This window comes from Rattus norvegicus, chromosome 3, assembly GCF_021556685.1.
Source record: "Rattus norvegicus strain SHRSP/BbbUtx chromosome 3, alternate assembly SHRSP_T2T, whole genome shotgun sequence".
Classification (NCBI taxonomy): Eukaryota; Metazoa; Chordata; class Mammalia; order Rodentia; family Muridae; genus Rattus; species Rattus norvegicus.
Genome location: NC_141536.1, coordinates 22,376,336 through 22,395,501, shown reverse-complemented (window position 1 = coordinate 22,395,501; position 19,166 = coordinate 22,376,336).

The following is a 19,166-nucleotide window of genomic DNA, read 5'->3' as shown; positions in this document are numbered from 1 at the left end:
AAAGAAGTAAAAGATCTTTATGATAAAAATGCCAAGAAAGAAATTAAAGAAAATATCAGAAGATGAAATCACTCATGTTCATGGGTGGGTAGGTTTATCATACCAAAATGTCCATCCTACCAAAAGCAAACTACAGATTCAGTGTAATCCCCATCAAAATTCCAATGCAATTCTTCACAGATCTTGAAAAGATGATTTCCAATCTCATAATGGAAAAACAAAAATTCCAACATAGCTAAAACAAATCTGAACAATAAAAGAACTGCTGGAGATCTTAGCATTTTTTATTTTAAACTGTACTAAAGCTATAGTAAGTTTTAAGAATATGGGATTGACATAAAATAGACACATTCAACAAGGGAATTGAATTGAAGACCTAGATTTAAATCCACATACCAGTGGACACCTGGTTTTTGATTAAAGAAGCCAAAAATACACTCGGGAAAGAAACAGCATCTTTAACAAATGGGGCTAGTCAAATTGGATGTATGTGTGTAGAGCAATGCAAATAGATAAGTATTTATCACTCTGTAAAAATCTTAACTCCAAACTATATCAAGGGCCTCAACATAAAATTGGATACATTGAAACTCATAGAAGAGAAAATAGGGAATAGCCTTGAATTCATTGGCATAAGAGTTTCTGAACAGTTCAAGGAGAGCACAGGCACTGAGATAAGTTTAATAAATGGGACCTCGTGAAACTGAAAAGCTTCTTTAAAGCAAAGACATCATTCTCACAAAGCAGCAACCTACAGAATGGGAAAGATTTTTACTAACTCAATATTTAATAGAAGACTATTATTCAAAACTTATAAAGAATTCAAGAAAATAGATATCAAATAACCCAAATAATACAATTTAAAAATTGGGTAGAAATCTAAACAGAGAATTCTCCATAGAGGAAACTCAAATGGCTGAGAAACACTTAAATATTCAACATTACTTTCCAACAGGAAAATGAGAATCTAAACTACTTTGAGATAACATTTTATGCCTCTTAGAATAGTTAAGATCAGTAGCATATGTGACAGCTCATGCTGGCAATAATGTAGAATAAAGAGAAATTCATCGCTAATGGGAGTGCAAACTTGTATAGCCAGTATGGAAATCAGTATGGCAGTTCTTCAGAAAGATGGAAATCCTTCTACCTCAAAATGTAGCTGTACCACTCTTGGGCATGTATCCAAAGAACACTTCCTCCTACCACAGAACACTTGCTCAACCATATTCATTGTGCTCTATTCATAATAACTTGAAACTGGAAATTACATAAATGTCATTTTGCAGAAGATGGATAAAGAAAATGTGATACATTTATACAATTGAGTATTACTTGTTTTAAAAAATTACATAATGAAAATTTCAGGCAAATGGATGTAACTAGAAAAACTAAAAATCTATAACAAGGTAACGTGGTGCCAGAAAGATATTTATAATATGTTGCACTGGTCCTGCCAGTGCAAAATCGAATAGTCCTCTGAGGGAGAGTGAGTATTATTATAGGAAAGAAGGAAAGGAAGACTCAGAGATGAAGGTTAGAAATCAGAAGGACTGCAGGTCTATACCATGACAGTCAAAATGTATATACTTCACAGTATCATGGGAAACAAAGTCACAAGCCAGCAGAAACAATGACTGACATACATTCAATATCTATTCCCATCTGGAGGCCTCCCTGTTCCTCCCTCCAGGATTAAAAGAACATTCAGCCCCTCACCTTGAGCTTCAAGTGTATCCCCTCTTCAAGTGTATTCCATGTGTCAGCAAGCCAGGAAATCTGCTGTTAGATACTGGCCTGCCTTGACTCTGCCTGACAGGCAGTCTTTTACAAAAGCATGGTTCCTGACATCTCCCCCTTTTTTATTTTATACAAGCCAAAGCTGTCACAGATATTGGTGCAGAAAGACTGTGCCTGTCTTAGGCATCCCATTAAGAACTATGAATCTTTCCTGTCTTTGGAACATTAATCCTGGCAGTCATATCCTGTCTTAGGTAATCCACCTCTAAGAGAATCTTACCCTTCTTTGACTAACAGCATCTGCAAGGGTTGATGTAACTCATTAGGTTACAGATTTGAGCCAAATAGGATGAAGATCTTCCCAAGTGTTCAAAAGGAATGGAGGACACACTTAATCACAAGTGGTAATAGGCATAATTCTATAACCACTAGAGTATTCAAGGCAAGTACCAAGAAGGCCAAATGAGTAAAAGAAGACCAGGAAGGCATGCTGTTTCTAATTGCTCTAACCACTCACAGGCAATTTTTGCAGCATCTTTTAGATTCAAATTTTCTTTTTTTTTCTTTTCTTTTTTTTATCTTTATTAACTTGAGTATTTCTTATTTACATGTCAATTGTTATTCCCTTTCCTGGTTTCCAGGCCAACATCCCCCTAACCCTTCCCACTCCCCTTCTGTGTTGGTGTTCCCCTCCCCATCCTCCCCCCATTACTGCCCTCCCCCCAACAATCACGTTCACTGGGGTTCAGTCTTGGCAGGACCAAGGGCTTCCCATTCCACTGGTGCTCTTACTAAGCTATTCATTGCTACCTATGAGGTTGGAGCCCAGGGTCAGTCCATGTATAGTCTTTGGGTACTGGCTTAGTCCCTGGAAGCTCTGGTTGCTTGGCATTGTTGTACATATGGGGTCTCGAGCCCCTTCAAGTTCTTCCAGTCCTTTCTCTGATTCCTTCAATGGGGGTCCCATTCTCAGTTCAGTGGTTTGCTGCTGGCATTAGCCTATGTATTTGCTGTATTCTGGCTGTGTCTCTCAGGAGAGATCTACACCCAGTTCCTGTCAGCCTGCACTTCTTTGCTTCATCCATCTTATCTAATTGGGTGGCTGTATATGTATGGGCCACATGTGGGGCAGGCTCTGAATAGGTGTTCCTTCTGCCTCTGTTTTAATCTTTGCCTCCCTATTCCCTGCCAAGGGTATTCTTGTTCCCCTTTTAAAGAAGGAGTGAAGCATTCGCATTTTGGTCATCCCTCTTGAGTTTCATGTGTTCTGTGCATCTAGGGCAATTCAAGCATTTGGGCTTATAACCACTTATCAATGAGTGCATACCATGTGTGTTTTTCTGTGATTGGGTTAGCTCACTCAGGATCATATTTTCCAGTTCCATCCATTTGCCTATGAATTTCATAAAGTCATTGTTTTTGATAGCTGAGTAATATTCCATTGTGTAGATGTACCACATTTTCTGTATCTATTCCTCTGTTGAAGGGCATCTGGGTTCTTTCCAGCTTCTGGCTATTATAAATAAGGCTGCAATGAACATAGTGGAGCATGTGTCTTTGTTATATGTTGGGGCATCTTTTGGGTATATGCCCAAGAGAGGTATAGCTGGGTCCTCAGGTAGTTCAATGTTCAATTTTCTGAGGAACCTCCAGACTGATTTCCAGAATGGTTATACCAGTCTGCAATCCCACCAACAATGGAGGAGTGTTCCTCTTTCTCCACATCCTTGCCAGCACTTGCTGTCACCTGAGTTTTTGATCTTAGCCATTCTCACTGGTGTGAGGTGAAATCTCAGGGTTGTTTTGATTTGCATTTCCCTTATGACTAAAGATCTTGAACATTTCTTTAGGTGTTTCTCAGCCATTCGACATTCCTCAGCTGTGAATTCTTTGTTTAGCTCTGAACTCCATTTTTAATAGGGTTATTTGTCTCCCTGTGGTCTAACTTCTTGAGTTCTTTGTATATTTTGGATATAAGGCCTCTATCAGTTGTAGGATTGGTAAAGATCTTTTCCCAATCTGTTGGTTGCCATTTTGTCCTAACAACAGTGTCCTTTGCCTTACAGAAGCTTTGCAGTTTTATGAGATCCCATTTGTCGATTCTTGATCTTAGAGCATAAGCCATTGGTATTTTGTTCAGGAAATTTTCTCCAGTGCCCATGTGTTCAAGATGCTTCCCCACTTTTTCTTCTGTTAGTTTGAGTATGTCTGGTTTGAGGTGGAGGTCCTTGATCCACTTGGACTTAAGCTTTGTATAGGGTGATAAGCATGGATCGATCAGCATTCTTCTACATGTTGCCCTCCAGTTGAACCAGCACCATTTGCTGAAAATGCTATCTTTTTTCCATTGGATGGTTTTGGCTCCTTTGTCAAAAATCAAGTGACCATAGGTGTGTGGGTTCATTTCTGAGTCTTCAATTCTATTCGACTGGTCTATCTGTCTGTCTTTGTACCAATACCAAAATTTCTTGATGCAAGTCTATACATGGAGTGACCCTGGGCTCCAACCTCATAGGTAGCAATGAATAGCCTAGTAAGAGTACCAGTGGAAGGGGAAGCCTTTGGTCCTGCCAAGACTGAACCCCCAGTGAACGTGATTGTTGGGGGGAGGGCAGTAATGGGGGAGGATGGGGAGGGGAACACCCATAGAGAAGGGGAGGGGAAGGGGTTAGGGGGATGTTGGCCCGGAAACTGGGAAAGAGAATAACGATCGAAATGTAAATAAAAATACCCAAGTTAATAAAGAAGGGAAAAAAATTTCTTGATGCAATTGAATTAGATCCAAGGAAACTTAAGATCATGACAAACATCTTTAAGATGAAAGTGTGCCTGGTCCCAATTTAGTTGGCTTTTATTATAAGCTTTAGGAGTAAAACAAATCCATTGGTACTCTACATGACATCCCAAGCATGATCTCATCTTCAACCCTTGAACTTCATCTCCTAAATACTGCACTACTTCCTGTAACACATTTCTCTTCTGTTCTAACTTACGATCTATATCTTTTTGCATCTCTAAGGCTAAGATAACATTCGTAGGCAAATCGTTAACAAAATACGCAGTTTGAACAGATTGAGACACAACTCCAGCAGCAGTAACAGTAGCTATAATTGATACTATAGCAAGAATTCCAGCATTGATCAATCCGACCATTCTTTTAGGTCTACTCAAAGATTTCTGAATTTCAACCAATACTTGCAAGCCTCTCTATCTGCATTCCATGGTTCTGAAACATTGACTGGAAGCAAATAATAAATGAAGGTTAATAAAGTACCATAACAGAAATTTCTTGTATAATGTCAGATACACAATTAATCAAGTTACAGTCATATTGACAAACAATTTGTTGCACAACTTCTCTAGATACATGAAATTATTTTCTTATGCTTTGACTATTTTGATGATGCAAAGTATGTGATTGTTGTAGGAGCGCAATTTGTGAAAGACCTATTATTTGAATGGTTTTATCTGCAATAAAATGGCTTTATCACCTTCCGAGAGAGGTCCTGGGAGTCCTGAATGAGCATGAATATGTCCTACATAACATGGTTGGGCACATGCTTGGAGACATCTTTGTATTTGAGAAAAAAAAACTTGAACCTGGCAGTTAGCTGTATCAAAGTAAGCCACCGCCGTTTCTAAAATTTGTAAAGCTCTAGCAGTCTAGTGACTATCAGTATACAAATTAAAAGAACAAGCGTCCATCTTTTGAAATACAGTTGCAACAGCTCTGAGCTCTACAAATTGAGCTGAAGCCGAGGAAGTAAATATTTTGATTTACCTTGAATTACATAAGCTGTGGTACCATTAAAGGATCCATCTGTAAAAATTACCTGAGCTCCGGGTGTAGGGGTCTGCCTCATTATTTTAGGGAATACTAATGCATGTGTATTCACAAACTACAATAATTTATCCTAGGATAATAATTATCTATGACTCTAGGATAATATACAAAAGCAATGGCCCTGCATCCATGTTATGAAATAACCAACTTCCTGCTTTGTAAAAGGCACTCCAACCAGTGAGGGCTCTGCACCAAAATAGTTTCTAGATTCTTCTCAGGCCTTCTGTACCAAACAAGCAGCAGCTTCATAATAAGGTAGCAATTCCCTAGCAGGGAAAAAAGATAACCAAAGTAAAGGACCACCTTGCCATATTACTTCAGTAGGCGCATGGGCAATAGCAAAAACATAGACAGCCCATCCTTGTGCGTAGTCTATATATTGCACACACTGTTGCTCAATAGCTTGCTCCACTTCATGTAGAGCCTGTCTACCAGAAGCTGTTAATTGTCTTTCAGATGTAGGATCTGGAATACCTTTCAAAATATCAAAGAGAGGATTTAACTCTCCTGTATAAAATTTCAAAGTAGGTCTAAGATAATTTATATCTCCCAATAATTTTTGAATTTTTTTTTAACATTTTCAATCTATCTTTCCTGATTTGAACATTTCAAGGCATAATAACCTTGGGGTATAATTTGTGTCTCAAATAAGAGTAAGGTGGGGCAGTCTGCACCTTTCAGTGCTATTACTAAGTACTGTTCTTTCAAGGAATTCTGTAAATACTGTGAATAGCAGTTCTTGTTTATGTGCTACTAAAATATCCATATAATTAATTATATAGACTTCAGGATGTGTTTGTCTGACTTTATTAATATCTTGAGCCACAAATTTTGACAAATAGTTGGACTATTTTCCATGCCTTGGGGTAAAAACCTTCCAACTAATTCTTTTCACAGGTTCTTGAAAATTCATGGAAGACACACTAAAAGCAAGTCTCTTATAGTCCTTTGGAGCAAGAGGTATAGTGTAAAAACAATCCTTCAAATCCAGGATAATCTTAAAGGTATCTTTGGGTATGGCAGAAGGAGTAGGTAGCCCTGGCTATAGTGTTCCCATTAATTCCATAGTTTCATTAACTCTCTGGAGATCTTGCAGCGATTTCCATTTTCCTGATTTCTTTTTAACCACAGAAACAGGTGAATTCCAAGAACAATCAGGGGGGTTCTATATGTCTGCTATCAAGCTGTTCCTGTACTAACTCCTCTAAGGATTTTTTTTCCCTTTGTAAGAGACCACTGATCCACCCATATAGGCTCCTCACTCTTATAAATAGTAAGGTCAGCATAGAGCACAGGCTGTCTAACCCAGTTCTGTGAGGTTTGTGTGTAGGTGTTACCAGTTCTGGGACTCCCTGACCCTTAATTTCCCTTAGTTTGGCAAAAAAATCTTTGATCAAGAATCTGTCTTGTGGGGTTGGGGATTTGGCTCAGTGGTAGAGCGCTTCCAAGCGCAAGGCCCTGGGTTCGGTCCCCAGCTCTGAAAAAAAAAAAAAAAGAACCAAAAAAAAAAAAAAAAGAATCTGTCTTGTAGGGGTTGGGGATTTAGCTCAGTGGTAGAGTGCTTGCCTAGCAAGCACAAGGCCCTGGGTTCGGTCCTCAGCTCCGAAAAAAAAAATGGGAAGAATCTGTCTTGTAACTTCTTTCTTAGGATTGTTAAGGTAACCCCCATTTTGCTCATCACATCCTGTCCCCATAAATTAACAGGTATATACAATATATGGTTGGAATATACCTTCATGTCCTTATCTTTTCAGATTAAAATATCACTACTCTGTTCTGGATAATAACTTTGACCAATTCCTTGTAATTGTGTAACTGTGGGACGTTTTGGCTCAGCCTGAGGCTGTTGATCTGCCGTGAGCACAAAAACATCAGCCCCTGTGTCCAGTAGTCCCTGAAATTCTTTTCCATTAATTCTTTTTTTTTTTTGTTAGTTTTAGGAATCTTTATTGACAAACACCCAGTGAAGAGCTAAACAGTGTTTCCTTGTTTTCCTTTAAGGGAAACTTCTGTCTACAGTTTCAGTGCCAATTTCTTAAGCCACAATACACACTCATTTCACCCCTACATTAGCCAGCAACACTCACTTCTATCTCAACACAATGGACCAATTGGATATTTCAGTTAGAGTTCCAGAGTGGTAATAAATACCAGCCAATTTCATGAAATAATTTACCTAGGACAGAACAAACCATTTCCAAATGATCCCTTTTGTCAACTTCCAATTAAGCTATACCGTGCCATTGACAAAATATTCATCATACCCAGGAAACAAAGTATTGTCTCAAACCTATTATGTACAAATTATATAATTTTTCAAGGTTAATGAGTCTAATTTACTCATCTCTGGTTAGGAGGGGTGATATATGGTGTTTTCCATTAATTCTTAACATGAGCTCTGGTCTCTGAGACCCTATGGCTTATACCCAATAAGCAACTGAGGATCCCAAACCTGTGTTTTCTCTTTGACCCTTTTTTTGCTATATTCTTAGTTTGAACTTGAGGAAGCTGTGTCAAATGCTGTCCTGACTGTATAACTGTCACAGAAGATAACAGGTAGAAGTCAAAAAGTAGCAGGTGATCTACCTGAGATGGATCCACCTTTGATTAAAATATACAACGGATTTGCTCCGGTTGGCAAGGAAAGGTTCCTGCTATTAATATTCTTTTCCTGTTATTATTAAATATATATGAATATATATATGAAACAATCACTAGGTATTGACCCACCCATTTGAGCAGATTTCTGCAGACCTACAAAGATGTACTATCTGTATGTAATGCTATATAGACAAATAGATAATAATTCATTAGAATTCCTAATTTGATTAAAATAATTTTAGGAGGTTTTTAGAGATGGTCTTAGTTGCTAGAAAGATGTAGTAAAGTTAGAATCAAGACTAGAATGTGCCCACTCCTCAAAATAGTAAGTAAAGGCTGCATAATAAGAAATACAATGAGCTTTCATGGTCACACTAAAAAGAGAAATTGATTTGGGACAATTTTCAAGGAAAAACACTGAGTTCCAAGGATTAAGTCACAGGTATGTACTATAATAAGGCAAGGTGGTGTAAAAACATGTAAAAAGTTGCTTTGAACTTTTAACAAGTATATTATTAGGAAACACTGCTTTGGATTTAATATCAACATTCGTCTGTAATTCGTGTTTTGTGTAACAGTTTATCTCTGAGGCAATTTTCTAAAGTTCTTTTTGTCTAAGAAGGTATAAAAAGACCAGAGAAAAAAAATAAGGTTGTTGGTTGAATGGTTTGGCTCGGGGAGCTTTGCTCCATCCACACATCCGTCTATCCAAACGTTTGTGTCTATTTGTCTATATGTTTGTGTATAGGTATATGTGTATATATGTAATCATGCATGCACACTTGTGAAGATGATCGTGACAGATGATTGGGCCTGGCCAGAGAGTGGGTGTATGAATGTTTGAATGTATATGTGTCTGTGCATATTTGCTTGTATACAGAATCTTAATTCTTTTCCTTTTCCTCCTCTCTGGTTCACAAAGAGTTAACCAGCTTACCCAGAGAGGTGTTTAGCTGATATATCAGAGAAAAGAGCCCCAGCAATAAATCTTTTCACTTAATTCCCTGTTGCTAAACAATATTATTAATTGCCAGATATTAGAGCTTATTAAAGCACAAGTAATAAAGAGTTAAGGTCTTAGTGCTTATGGAAACACAGAACAGTAAGAAAGAGTTAATTTCCTTGGCACTTATTTAAGCATAAAGAGTTAAATGAAGCCCAGAGAGTTATAATGTTTAATAAAACACAGAGTTAAAGAGAGAAGAAGCCAGCATATTTTAACCATTGAATAAGCAAGAAAGGTTTTAGAATCCTTTAGAAGTTATCAACAAACATTCAGTATAGTTAGGGAGCTAGCTGGAAGGCCAGAGACCATCAGTCTTTAAAACAATGTCCAACACTGTGTCCCACTTCAAGCCCATTCTAGGCAGGGCAAGCTCCCGGTAAATAACTGAAATCCCGTTAGGGGGATGTGTCATAATTTTGATCTCTCCAGTATAATCATTGTCAATAACACCTGGCTCCACCTTGATACCATTCAGGGTAACACTACTTTTACCGAGGAGCAGGCCCATGGCATCTGGTGGTAAAGGACTGCACATTCCTGTAGGTAGGGCTTGCGTATCCATTTCAGGGATTAATACTGTAATAGGTGGAGGAACTGCATGGCCTAGCTTTGCTCCGAAGAGGTCCTAAATGGATGTCTTTGCTTGGGAACAAAGTTCTGTAGTATCCTATAACATTGCTGCTGCAGGGCCTAGGGCTGGTCCCTCCTCCCATGTCCCTGAGGAAGAGAATTTTTCTATCTCTCTTGGACCTGCATTCATTAGCCCAATGTCTTTCTTTCTTATACTTGTAGCATAATCCTGACTGCCATCCATCCTGAAAAAAGATTCTAAGGGCTTAGCCTCGTTTTTATTGGGACACTGCCTGATCTGGTCCTATTTGTCCACACCCATAGCAATCTCCCAGAAAGCCAGTTACTTCCCTTTTATTTGGTTTTCTTTACTGAAACAGTACCTCCTTTACTGTCTTGCCTTGCAAAGCAGCTGTCATAGCAACACCCTGGGTGTATGAAAGGCCTATGTCAGAACACAATCTGATACAGTCTGACAAATGTTCCTTTTTTCTCAAAGGTCAAAATACTGCCTGACATGTAGTATTAGCATTCTCATAGGGGAGCTGCTTTACCAGCAACAGACCTGCCTCGGAATCCCCTATAAGTCTGCTTGCTGTCTTCCACAAGCTAGCCACAAAATTTGGTACAATTCATCTGGTCCCTGCCTAATTTGTGATAAATCCTCAGTCTGCCTCCCTATAGAAGGTAGCTTATACCAGGCTTTCTTAGCTGCAGCATTAACCTGTGCATAAACAGCTAGATGAAAATCTAACTGTTGAGTCTCTCTCCTGCTAACATCTCCAATGTAATAGGTATTTGTTGTGTTCGATTGATCTCAGCAGAGTTTTGACACTGCTCAGCAAATTCTGATTTCCATAATAAAAAATGTCCTCCTGACAAGCCTACCCTTGCCAGTAGTTTCCAGTCCCTAGGAAGGAGGGCCTCCGTAGACAAAATAGCCTAAGTAAATGGGGCTGTCCGCCTATACTGTGTGCAAGCAGTTTTCAATTCCTTTAACTATTTAACAGAAGAGACTGATAAACTCTGACTCTATTACCTTGAGGATTGACCTGTTCTATAACTGGAAATGTAAAATGAAATTCCTGAACACCCTCTCCTCTCTTGGTAGCCTCTTTCAAGGTCACTTGTAAGAGAGATAAAAGCCTCTGTGAAGGCCTTCTCCCAGATGGCTTTCTCATTACTGCTACAACTTGTGACTCCGCCTCCGCCTCTGGGCAGGGTCCAATTCAGCTATGACACTTGGGGTTTTATACTAGGTCTCAGCTTAGAAACTCTGGAGGTCCCAAGTTCTCCTCTTGAGACCTTCGAGCCTGTAATTTTTGCACTTGCACAGACAGCAAAATAAAAGCGGTTTGCAGGTTTATAGCTGTTGTATCTTCTCTGTAACTAACTTGTCCTTGGAAGGAACTTTGAGTTCTGCCAAGGGAACAAGAAGCAAAGAATTCTCCTCCCTATGTTATCTAGAGGCTTCCACTTCCAGCTGCTCAGTTTCTCCCAAATCTAGGGTCTCCTCACCATCAAAAATGGCAGCTGCTCAACTGCTGGCTCTATGTACGCAGGCTCGACTGCAAGAGCAGACAGCTTAGTTTCATGTTTTTGCTCCTTTGTCAAAGCCTCTCTGGATTGGGGCTGCTTCCCTGAAACCCATTTCTCTCCCTCCCTCCCTCCCTCCCTCCCTCCCTCCCTCCCTCCCTCCCTCCCTCCCTCCCTCCCTTCCTCTCCCCTCCCCCTCTCTTATCTAGGATCTAAGCTATCTCTAATCAAGGTCCAGAAACTACAGGCATTTTACCTAGTCTATACACATTATAATAGTTTTGAAGCCCTTCCCCCAACCGTTTTCCAGGTTACTAAATTCACTGTGCCTTCTTTAATAAAACAAGGACAAACCTCTACAAAATCTAAGAAGTTATACAATGCTGTTACCCTACTTTAGTCCCAAGGGTACAAAGCAATTTTTTAAGCATATGTACACAAAGTGAAGGGATTAAAGTAGCAGAATAAACTCCATTTTGTTTTTCAGACTCCATTTTAAGTTAACTTGCCCTCAGAATGACTTGGCCCCCACACTTGAGCTCTGAGAAAAACTACGAGATATTCTTGGCCATTGCAAAATAGACATAACAGCTGTGGCCAGCCGATAACAACAGGGTAGGCTAAGAAAACATGAGTCTTTTCCATGTCAAAATGCTCCTTTTAGGTGTGTGGTTCCTCCTATGGTTTGACCAGATGCTGGATCCAATCAGCTTAAAGGCCAACATTTCTTTACCCTCTTACCCAATCATGTAATGCCAGGGCTGGAAAATTCCCATTGCAGGGGGTGGGGGGATGGGGGTGGGGGGGTGGGGGGGATGTTCCTTTATAAACCCCATTTCCTTAGCCCTCAGGGCCACTCTCCTATCCTGCTGCATCAGGAGTGTTTGTGGCCCAGGCTTGAGCCTGAATACTCTCACGTATTTGCATCAGAGTTGTGGTCCCTGCTGTCTCTTTTGGGGGGTCTCACGATCTGGGCATAACAAAAGCATACATTTCCATTTCCCTTTTTTTGTTTCTTTTTTCTTGTGTCTTTTGCTTTTTTCTGAGTTCCCTTACATTTTCCATGACCCTTTACCTTTTTTTGAGCTCCCTTACTTTTTCTGAGCTCTCATATCTATATTTCCCTATGTCTTTACTCCTAAGAGATATTCACTGAACCTTTACCTGTACCACTACTAAGTCTCTATACTCTGAGTGTCACCGGCATGAACGACACACTGCTCTGGTTTGCTGGTGCAAAGTCCAACAGTTCTCTGAGGGGGGAATGAGGATGATTATCGGAAAGATGGAAATGCAGACTCAGAAAGGAGGACCTAGAAATCAGGAGGGCTGCAGGTTTATACCGTAGCATTAAATAATAAAAAAGGACTTTCCTTCCCATGCTAGCACCGACTATTCTCTGGCCTCAGCGGCGGTCTCACCACCTCTCTGGCTAGCACCAGCAGTGACCACCCATCCCACTAAGTTCCCAGGGCAAGTCACTGCCATGCCGGTCCCATGCAATGATTGCTCATCTCGAGGTTAGCTGCCATAAATCCCTGTAACCCGGTAAGATCAAAACTCTAAGGGCTCATAAGTTATCAGTCAAATTTATATCAGTAAATTCCCACCCCCACCAAAACGTCCATACAATAAACTCAGAGTCAATTGATATAAACTGCCCACCTAGATAAGACAAATTGTCCTATAATTATCCATCCCTTATAAGATATTTGTAGCTATCTGTGGCTATTTAAAGCCACACAAATCTGGATCGTCCTTCTCTTTTGCCATCTTCCTTCCTTCTCCTTCTCCATACTTTCTGTCCCGTCGCCAAAATCCTCAGCCCTCCTATCTTTTTCACTGCCTAATCACAGGACTTTCCTTATCTTGTGCCTTTCCTCACCTACATATAAATCAACCCATACCGTAGCGTGCCGGCCCCAGATGTATTTCTCATAGTCTTTATATACTTCACAGTATCATGGGAAACAAAGTCACAAGCTAGCAGAGACAATGGCCAACATACATTGGATATCTACTCCCATCCAGAGGCCTCCCTATTCCTTTCTCCAAGATTAACTGTAGGGAGCCATATTGGATTTGGGCCTGGCCATTTTGTGACTATAGCTCAAAGTGGCTACGTGACTCTTGGCCACACATACTCCTCTAAGAGCCTCTCCCATGAATTTATGGCACAGGAAGATAACATTCATGGGATGCTTCAGCCTAAGCAAAAATCAGTTATCTCCTGAGTCAACACCGGTGTCTCCACCACCTGACCTCATCGTCTACCGCCTGACCTCTCTGCCTCCAGCTATCACTGCCTATACCCTCATCTCCCCCTCCTTCATGTTTCACAAAGGTCACTCCCCCTACCTGAAAGCCTTAAAAGCTGTAACATTCATCCCAATAAACGAGACCTTGACAATAGAATCTTGCTTGGTCTCCTTCTTCTCTCGGCCCCCATAGGCCTAAGGGTAGCACCCCTTCGGAACCCTCAATAACTGGGTCCCCACTGGTGGGGACAATTAACAGAACATTCAGCCCCTCACCTTAAGCTTCAAGTGTATTCCCTCTTATTATTCCATGCATTGGCAGGCCAGGAAATCTGCCAGTAGACCCTGGCCTGCCTTGAGTCTGCCTGATAGGCAGGCTTTCACAGTAGCAGGCCAAATTGCCCCTGACAGTATGCATTCATTTACATATGGATGTCAGCCATTAAATAAATGATTACCAAGCTAAAATCCAAAGACCCAGAGTATAAAAGAAGGGAATGGGGCAATACGAGATCCCCCGGGTATGTAGAGATAGAATAGATTTTTATAGATAGACTGGGAGTAGGGGTAATCAGGAACAGGAGACTCAGATGAGGACAGTGATGGGGGAGTGGGTTGAGGGAGGAAATGTTGGGAGAAACCTTTGGTCCACAGTCTTTCCTGCCTGCAAAATGTTAAGGCAATGGTGTCAATAAGCTTTTGGAGTAACCAATGTTTGATTGAGTTAAGGCCTACAGATAAAACCTGTGTCTGACACTGCTAGAACCTGAGACTTGACAGCCCAGAGACCTGGGGTGAAACCAAATACCGTGGTTTTTAAAAACAACAACAACAACAACAACCAGTAGTGATAAATTTACTCCTAGTGATATTCTGTTTTAATCCTAGTTCAACGACTTGTTCAGCCATCATCGGAGAAGCTTCCTCCTACAGCAAATGGGAACATATGGAGGCCCACAGTCAGACATTACAGAGAGGGAAAGACCTTGGTACACCCAGTTATAAATCGCCATCAAATCCCACCCCTCAGAGCTCAGGGAACCTTGCAGAAGAGAGGGCTGAAAGAGTGTAAGATCCAGAGGTGATGAGCACACTGGGCGAACAATGCCATCTGAAACAACTAACAGACTAAAACAGCATATGCAGGGCTGACTCAGTTCTGCACCAGATCCTCTGCATAGGTATTATAGCTTTCAGTTTAGTGCTTTTATGGGCCTCCTGAGTATGTGAATGAGTGGGTTTCTGATTCTTGTACCTGCTCTTGGGGCTGTTTTTATTCTGTGGGTTGCTTTGTCTAAATTCAATGCAAATTTGCTTTATTTTAATATGTTTTATTTTGTTATGTTTTTATCGTTGCCCCTTAGAAGAACTTAGAAGTACTCTCCTAATGAGAGAGAGAAAAGGAGTAGACCCAGATGGGAGGGGAGGTGGGGAGGAGCTTGGAGGAATAAAGGAAGGTGAAATATTATATGAGATCTGTAACAGGGTATATTGGATGAGGAAAGAATCTATCCTTAATAAAAGGGGGGAAGATAAAATTAGCCACAACTATTACTTCTCAATATAAATGATAATAAATGTAACCAATTATTCTTAGTAGCACATTGTCCTTTAGAATTATTTAGAATTATCAAAAGGATTGTCTTCCTATACAACCTGCTACCATTACTTTTAGAAACCATATAGAATAGCTTAGTCTTATAGTGGATTCCCACAGTTTTCCATCTAGGATTGCCTCAGAATCATTTGTGTAACATTTAAAATAGAAATTTATGGTGGTTTGAATAAAAACGGTCCCAAAGGCCCACAGGGAGTGGCACTGTTAGGAAGTGTGGCCTTGTGGGAGGAGGTGTGGCTGTGTTGAAGGATGTTTGTCACTGAGGTCTCAGATGTTTAAGCCTGGTCAGTGTGTCACTGTCACTTCCTGCTACCTAAGGATCAAGTTGTAAAACTCTTATCTCCTTCTTCAGCATTATGTCTGCCTGGATGCCACCCTCATTCCTGCCATGATGATAATGCACTAAACCTCTAAAACTGTAAACCAGCCCCAATTAAATGGTTTCCTATATAAGAGTTGCCATGGTTATGGTGTCTCTTCACAGCCACAGAAACCCTAACTAAGGCAATATTTCCCTGGGATCCATCCCAAGTTAGGCAGGGCCAAGTAAATACAAAAATAAGTAGTGACTTTGACTCAACCTGAGTTGGGAATCGGGGCCTAAATTTTTATTCTTTTGGTAACCTAATATTTGAGGACATGGACTCAAAATACAATAAAAATACAGTGAGTGTGAATAAACCACAAATCTAACTCCTTTAAAGAACCAAACTCATGGGTGAAAATAAACTTCCCAAAAGTTACTATTCAATATCACAATTCATACCATATATATCTTTACCTTTTTATAAAAAAAAAATTTCCTCTGGGTCACAAGAAAAGATATTTAGAATTTATAATTTTTTTAATTTTAATTTAAACTTGATCCTAAAACTCATTATCAATTAACTTTTGTTTCTGGGTATGCATATATGTATGCGAATGTATCTGTCCTGTGTATCCAGGCATGTGCATACTCAAGTCAGAGGTTAACCACAACAGTAGGTTGTCTCCTGTCACTGTGGGTTACAGGGATTGAACACTTAAGGCCTATGTGAAAGTGGCTTCAATTCTGAGCCATCCCAGACCCACAATTCCAAAAAAATAATTCTTAGTACTATTTGTTATACTTTTCACTGTAGACTTTTTGTAAATATAGCAATTAGTGTGCTTGATATTCACTTAAAATATGAAAACTAACATAAATATATATTCTATGACTTATATTCACTTAAAATATGAAAAATGACATAAATATGATGTATTGCACACATTACTACGACTTAACAATACCATCTAGATATCCAGTTAGAACAAAGGAACACTCATATACAGAATCAACTTGCTCATGGTGTAACTGCTTTCTCCTTCAAAAGGACACCTGAACCATGTGATGTGGGTGCTGGAAACTGAAAACAAGTCTTCTGGAAGAACAGCAAGTGCTCTTTATCACTGAGCCATCTTTTCAGCTCTGTCACTCTGATTTTTTTTCTTCATTAATGTATTACTTTATTTATTAGTTCACTTTACATCCTGATCACAGTCCCCCTTCCTCATCTCCCAGTCCTACCCTCACAAATTCCTCCCCCCACTATCTCCTTCCCTTCTCCTGAGAGAAGTGGAAGTCCCCCCATGGGTACCATCCCACCCTGCCCTAGAACATCCAGTTGTAGCAGAACTAATCACATCCTCTCACACTGAGGCCAATTCAGAGACAGCCCCTGTCCCAATGGTTAGGGATAAACACCAAGCTGCATGTCTGCTACAAATGTGAGGGGCCCTCGGTCCAGCGTGCACTTTGGTTGGTGATTCTGTTTCTGTGAGCCTCCACAGGACCAGGTTATTTGGTTCAGTGTTCTTGTGGTGTCCTTGACTCCACTGTCTCACTCAGTTCTACCCCTCACTCTTCCACAAGACTCCTGAGCTCTGCCTGATGTTTGGCTGTGACCCTCCGCATTTATTTCCATCTGCTACTTGATGAAGCCTCCCAGGAGACAATTATGCTAGGCTCCTGTCTTCAAGCATGGCAGAGTGCCATTAGGTGTCAGGGGATTGGCTCTCTCCCATGGGATGGGTCTCAAGTTGGGCCAGTCATTAGTTGGCCATTCTCTCAATCTATGTTCTGTCTTTACCCCTGCATATTTTGTAGGCAGGACAAATTTTAGGTTGAAGGTATTGTATGTGGGCTGTTGTTCTCCTCACTCTACTGATAGTCTTGCCTGGCTACAGGAGGTTTCCACTTTAGTCTCCAAATGTCCCCGCTGGTAGGAATCTCAAATTCCAGTGAGGTTAAGAACACCTGAGTCAACACCCGGTGTCTCCATCACCTGACCTCATCATCATCTACCGCCTGACGTCTTTGCCTCCAGCTATCACTGTCTATATCCTCATCTCCCCCTCCTCTGTGTTTCACAAAGGACACTCCCCCTACCTGAAAGCATTAAAAGTTGTAACGTTCACTCCAATAAATGAGACCTTGACAACAGAACTTTTGCTTGGTCTCCTTCTTCTCTTCACCCCCATTTTGGCCCACAGGTAGAAAGCCTCTTCGGGACCCTGAATAACTGGGTCCCCGCTGGCAGGGACACCCTCCTTATTATTTATAAGTAATGTTTCTTTGGTTCCATGGATTGTAGCATGGTTATCCTTCGCTATGTGTTTTACTATAAGCATATTTACATATCCTATGCTTTACTCTTAGAAGTGCGTGCATACCATGCTTGTCTTTCTGGGTCTACGTTACCTCATGAAGATGATATTTTCCAGTTCCATCCATTAGCAGGAAAATTACATGATGCCTTTGTTTTTAATGGCTGAATAGTATTCCATTGTGTAGATGTACCACATGTTCTTTATTCATTCTTTTGTTGAGGGACATCTAGGTTTTTTTTCCAATTTGGGGATATTATAAAGCTGCTATGGATGTAGTTGAGCAAATATCCTCATGGTGTATCATTGGGCATCTTTTGGATATAGGCCTAGGAGTGGAATAGCTGGGTCTTGAGGTAGAACTATTCCCAATTTTCTGAGAAACCACCATACTGATTTCCAAAGTGACTGTACAAGTTTGCACTCCTACCAGCAATGAAGAAGTGTCCACCTTGCTCCACATACCCACCAGCATGTGCTATCTCTTGCGTCTTTTTTATCTGAGTGATTCTGATAGTTGTAAGATGGATTTTCAGAGTCTTTTTGATTGCATTTCCCTGATGACTAAGGATGTTAAATATTTCCTTAAGTGCTTCTTAGCCATTAGAGATTCTTCCATTGAAAAGGCTCTGTTTAGCTCTGCGTCCCATTTTTTAATCGGGTTATTTGGTTCATTCGTGTCTAACTTCTTGGGTTCTGTATATATTTTTGAACATTAGTCATATGTCAGATGTAGGGTTGATGAAGATCTTAGCCAGAAGAAGTAGTCACTGTGGACAGGTTCTCAGGGGTATACCAGCTATGTTACACTTGTTCCCTGTTACACTGTCTAATAACTAGTCTGCACCAGGTGAACAAGCTGCTGTCACACGTTTCTGACACCACAGATAAGAGCTTGCATTGCCTCCATGCCATGATGAATTCTGGACTTTGAAATCTTAGTATGACAATAGCATGGGGGGAAAAGTATGAAATATTTCATAGGTAGATAGATAAATATAATCATCTTCTTACACCTATATAACTTGCATTTGTCTGCCTTAAAACACTTAGAACTTCTAATCTTAACTATTTTCTTAGACTCTGCAACATTTTTAACTTGCATTTACCAACTTTAAAAATCCTTTATCTGAAGCATTTTTATTCTTAAATCATTTTCCTATTACCATCCAAGTTTTTTTAATGTCCTCTGACACTAGTCATTTGCATTTATCAATTTTAACCATTTTTCTAGACCAACAAGCATTTTTTCAGACCTTAAATACATTCACATTTTACATTTTTTATTCAATTATTTGTTATGAGACCAGGCGGTTGATTATTGAGAGCAGTTGACCAGTCATTTAATATGAAGCCTGTGAGCAA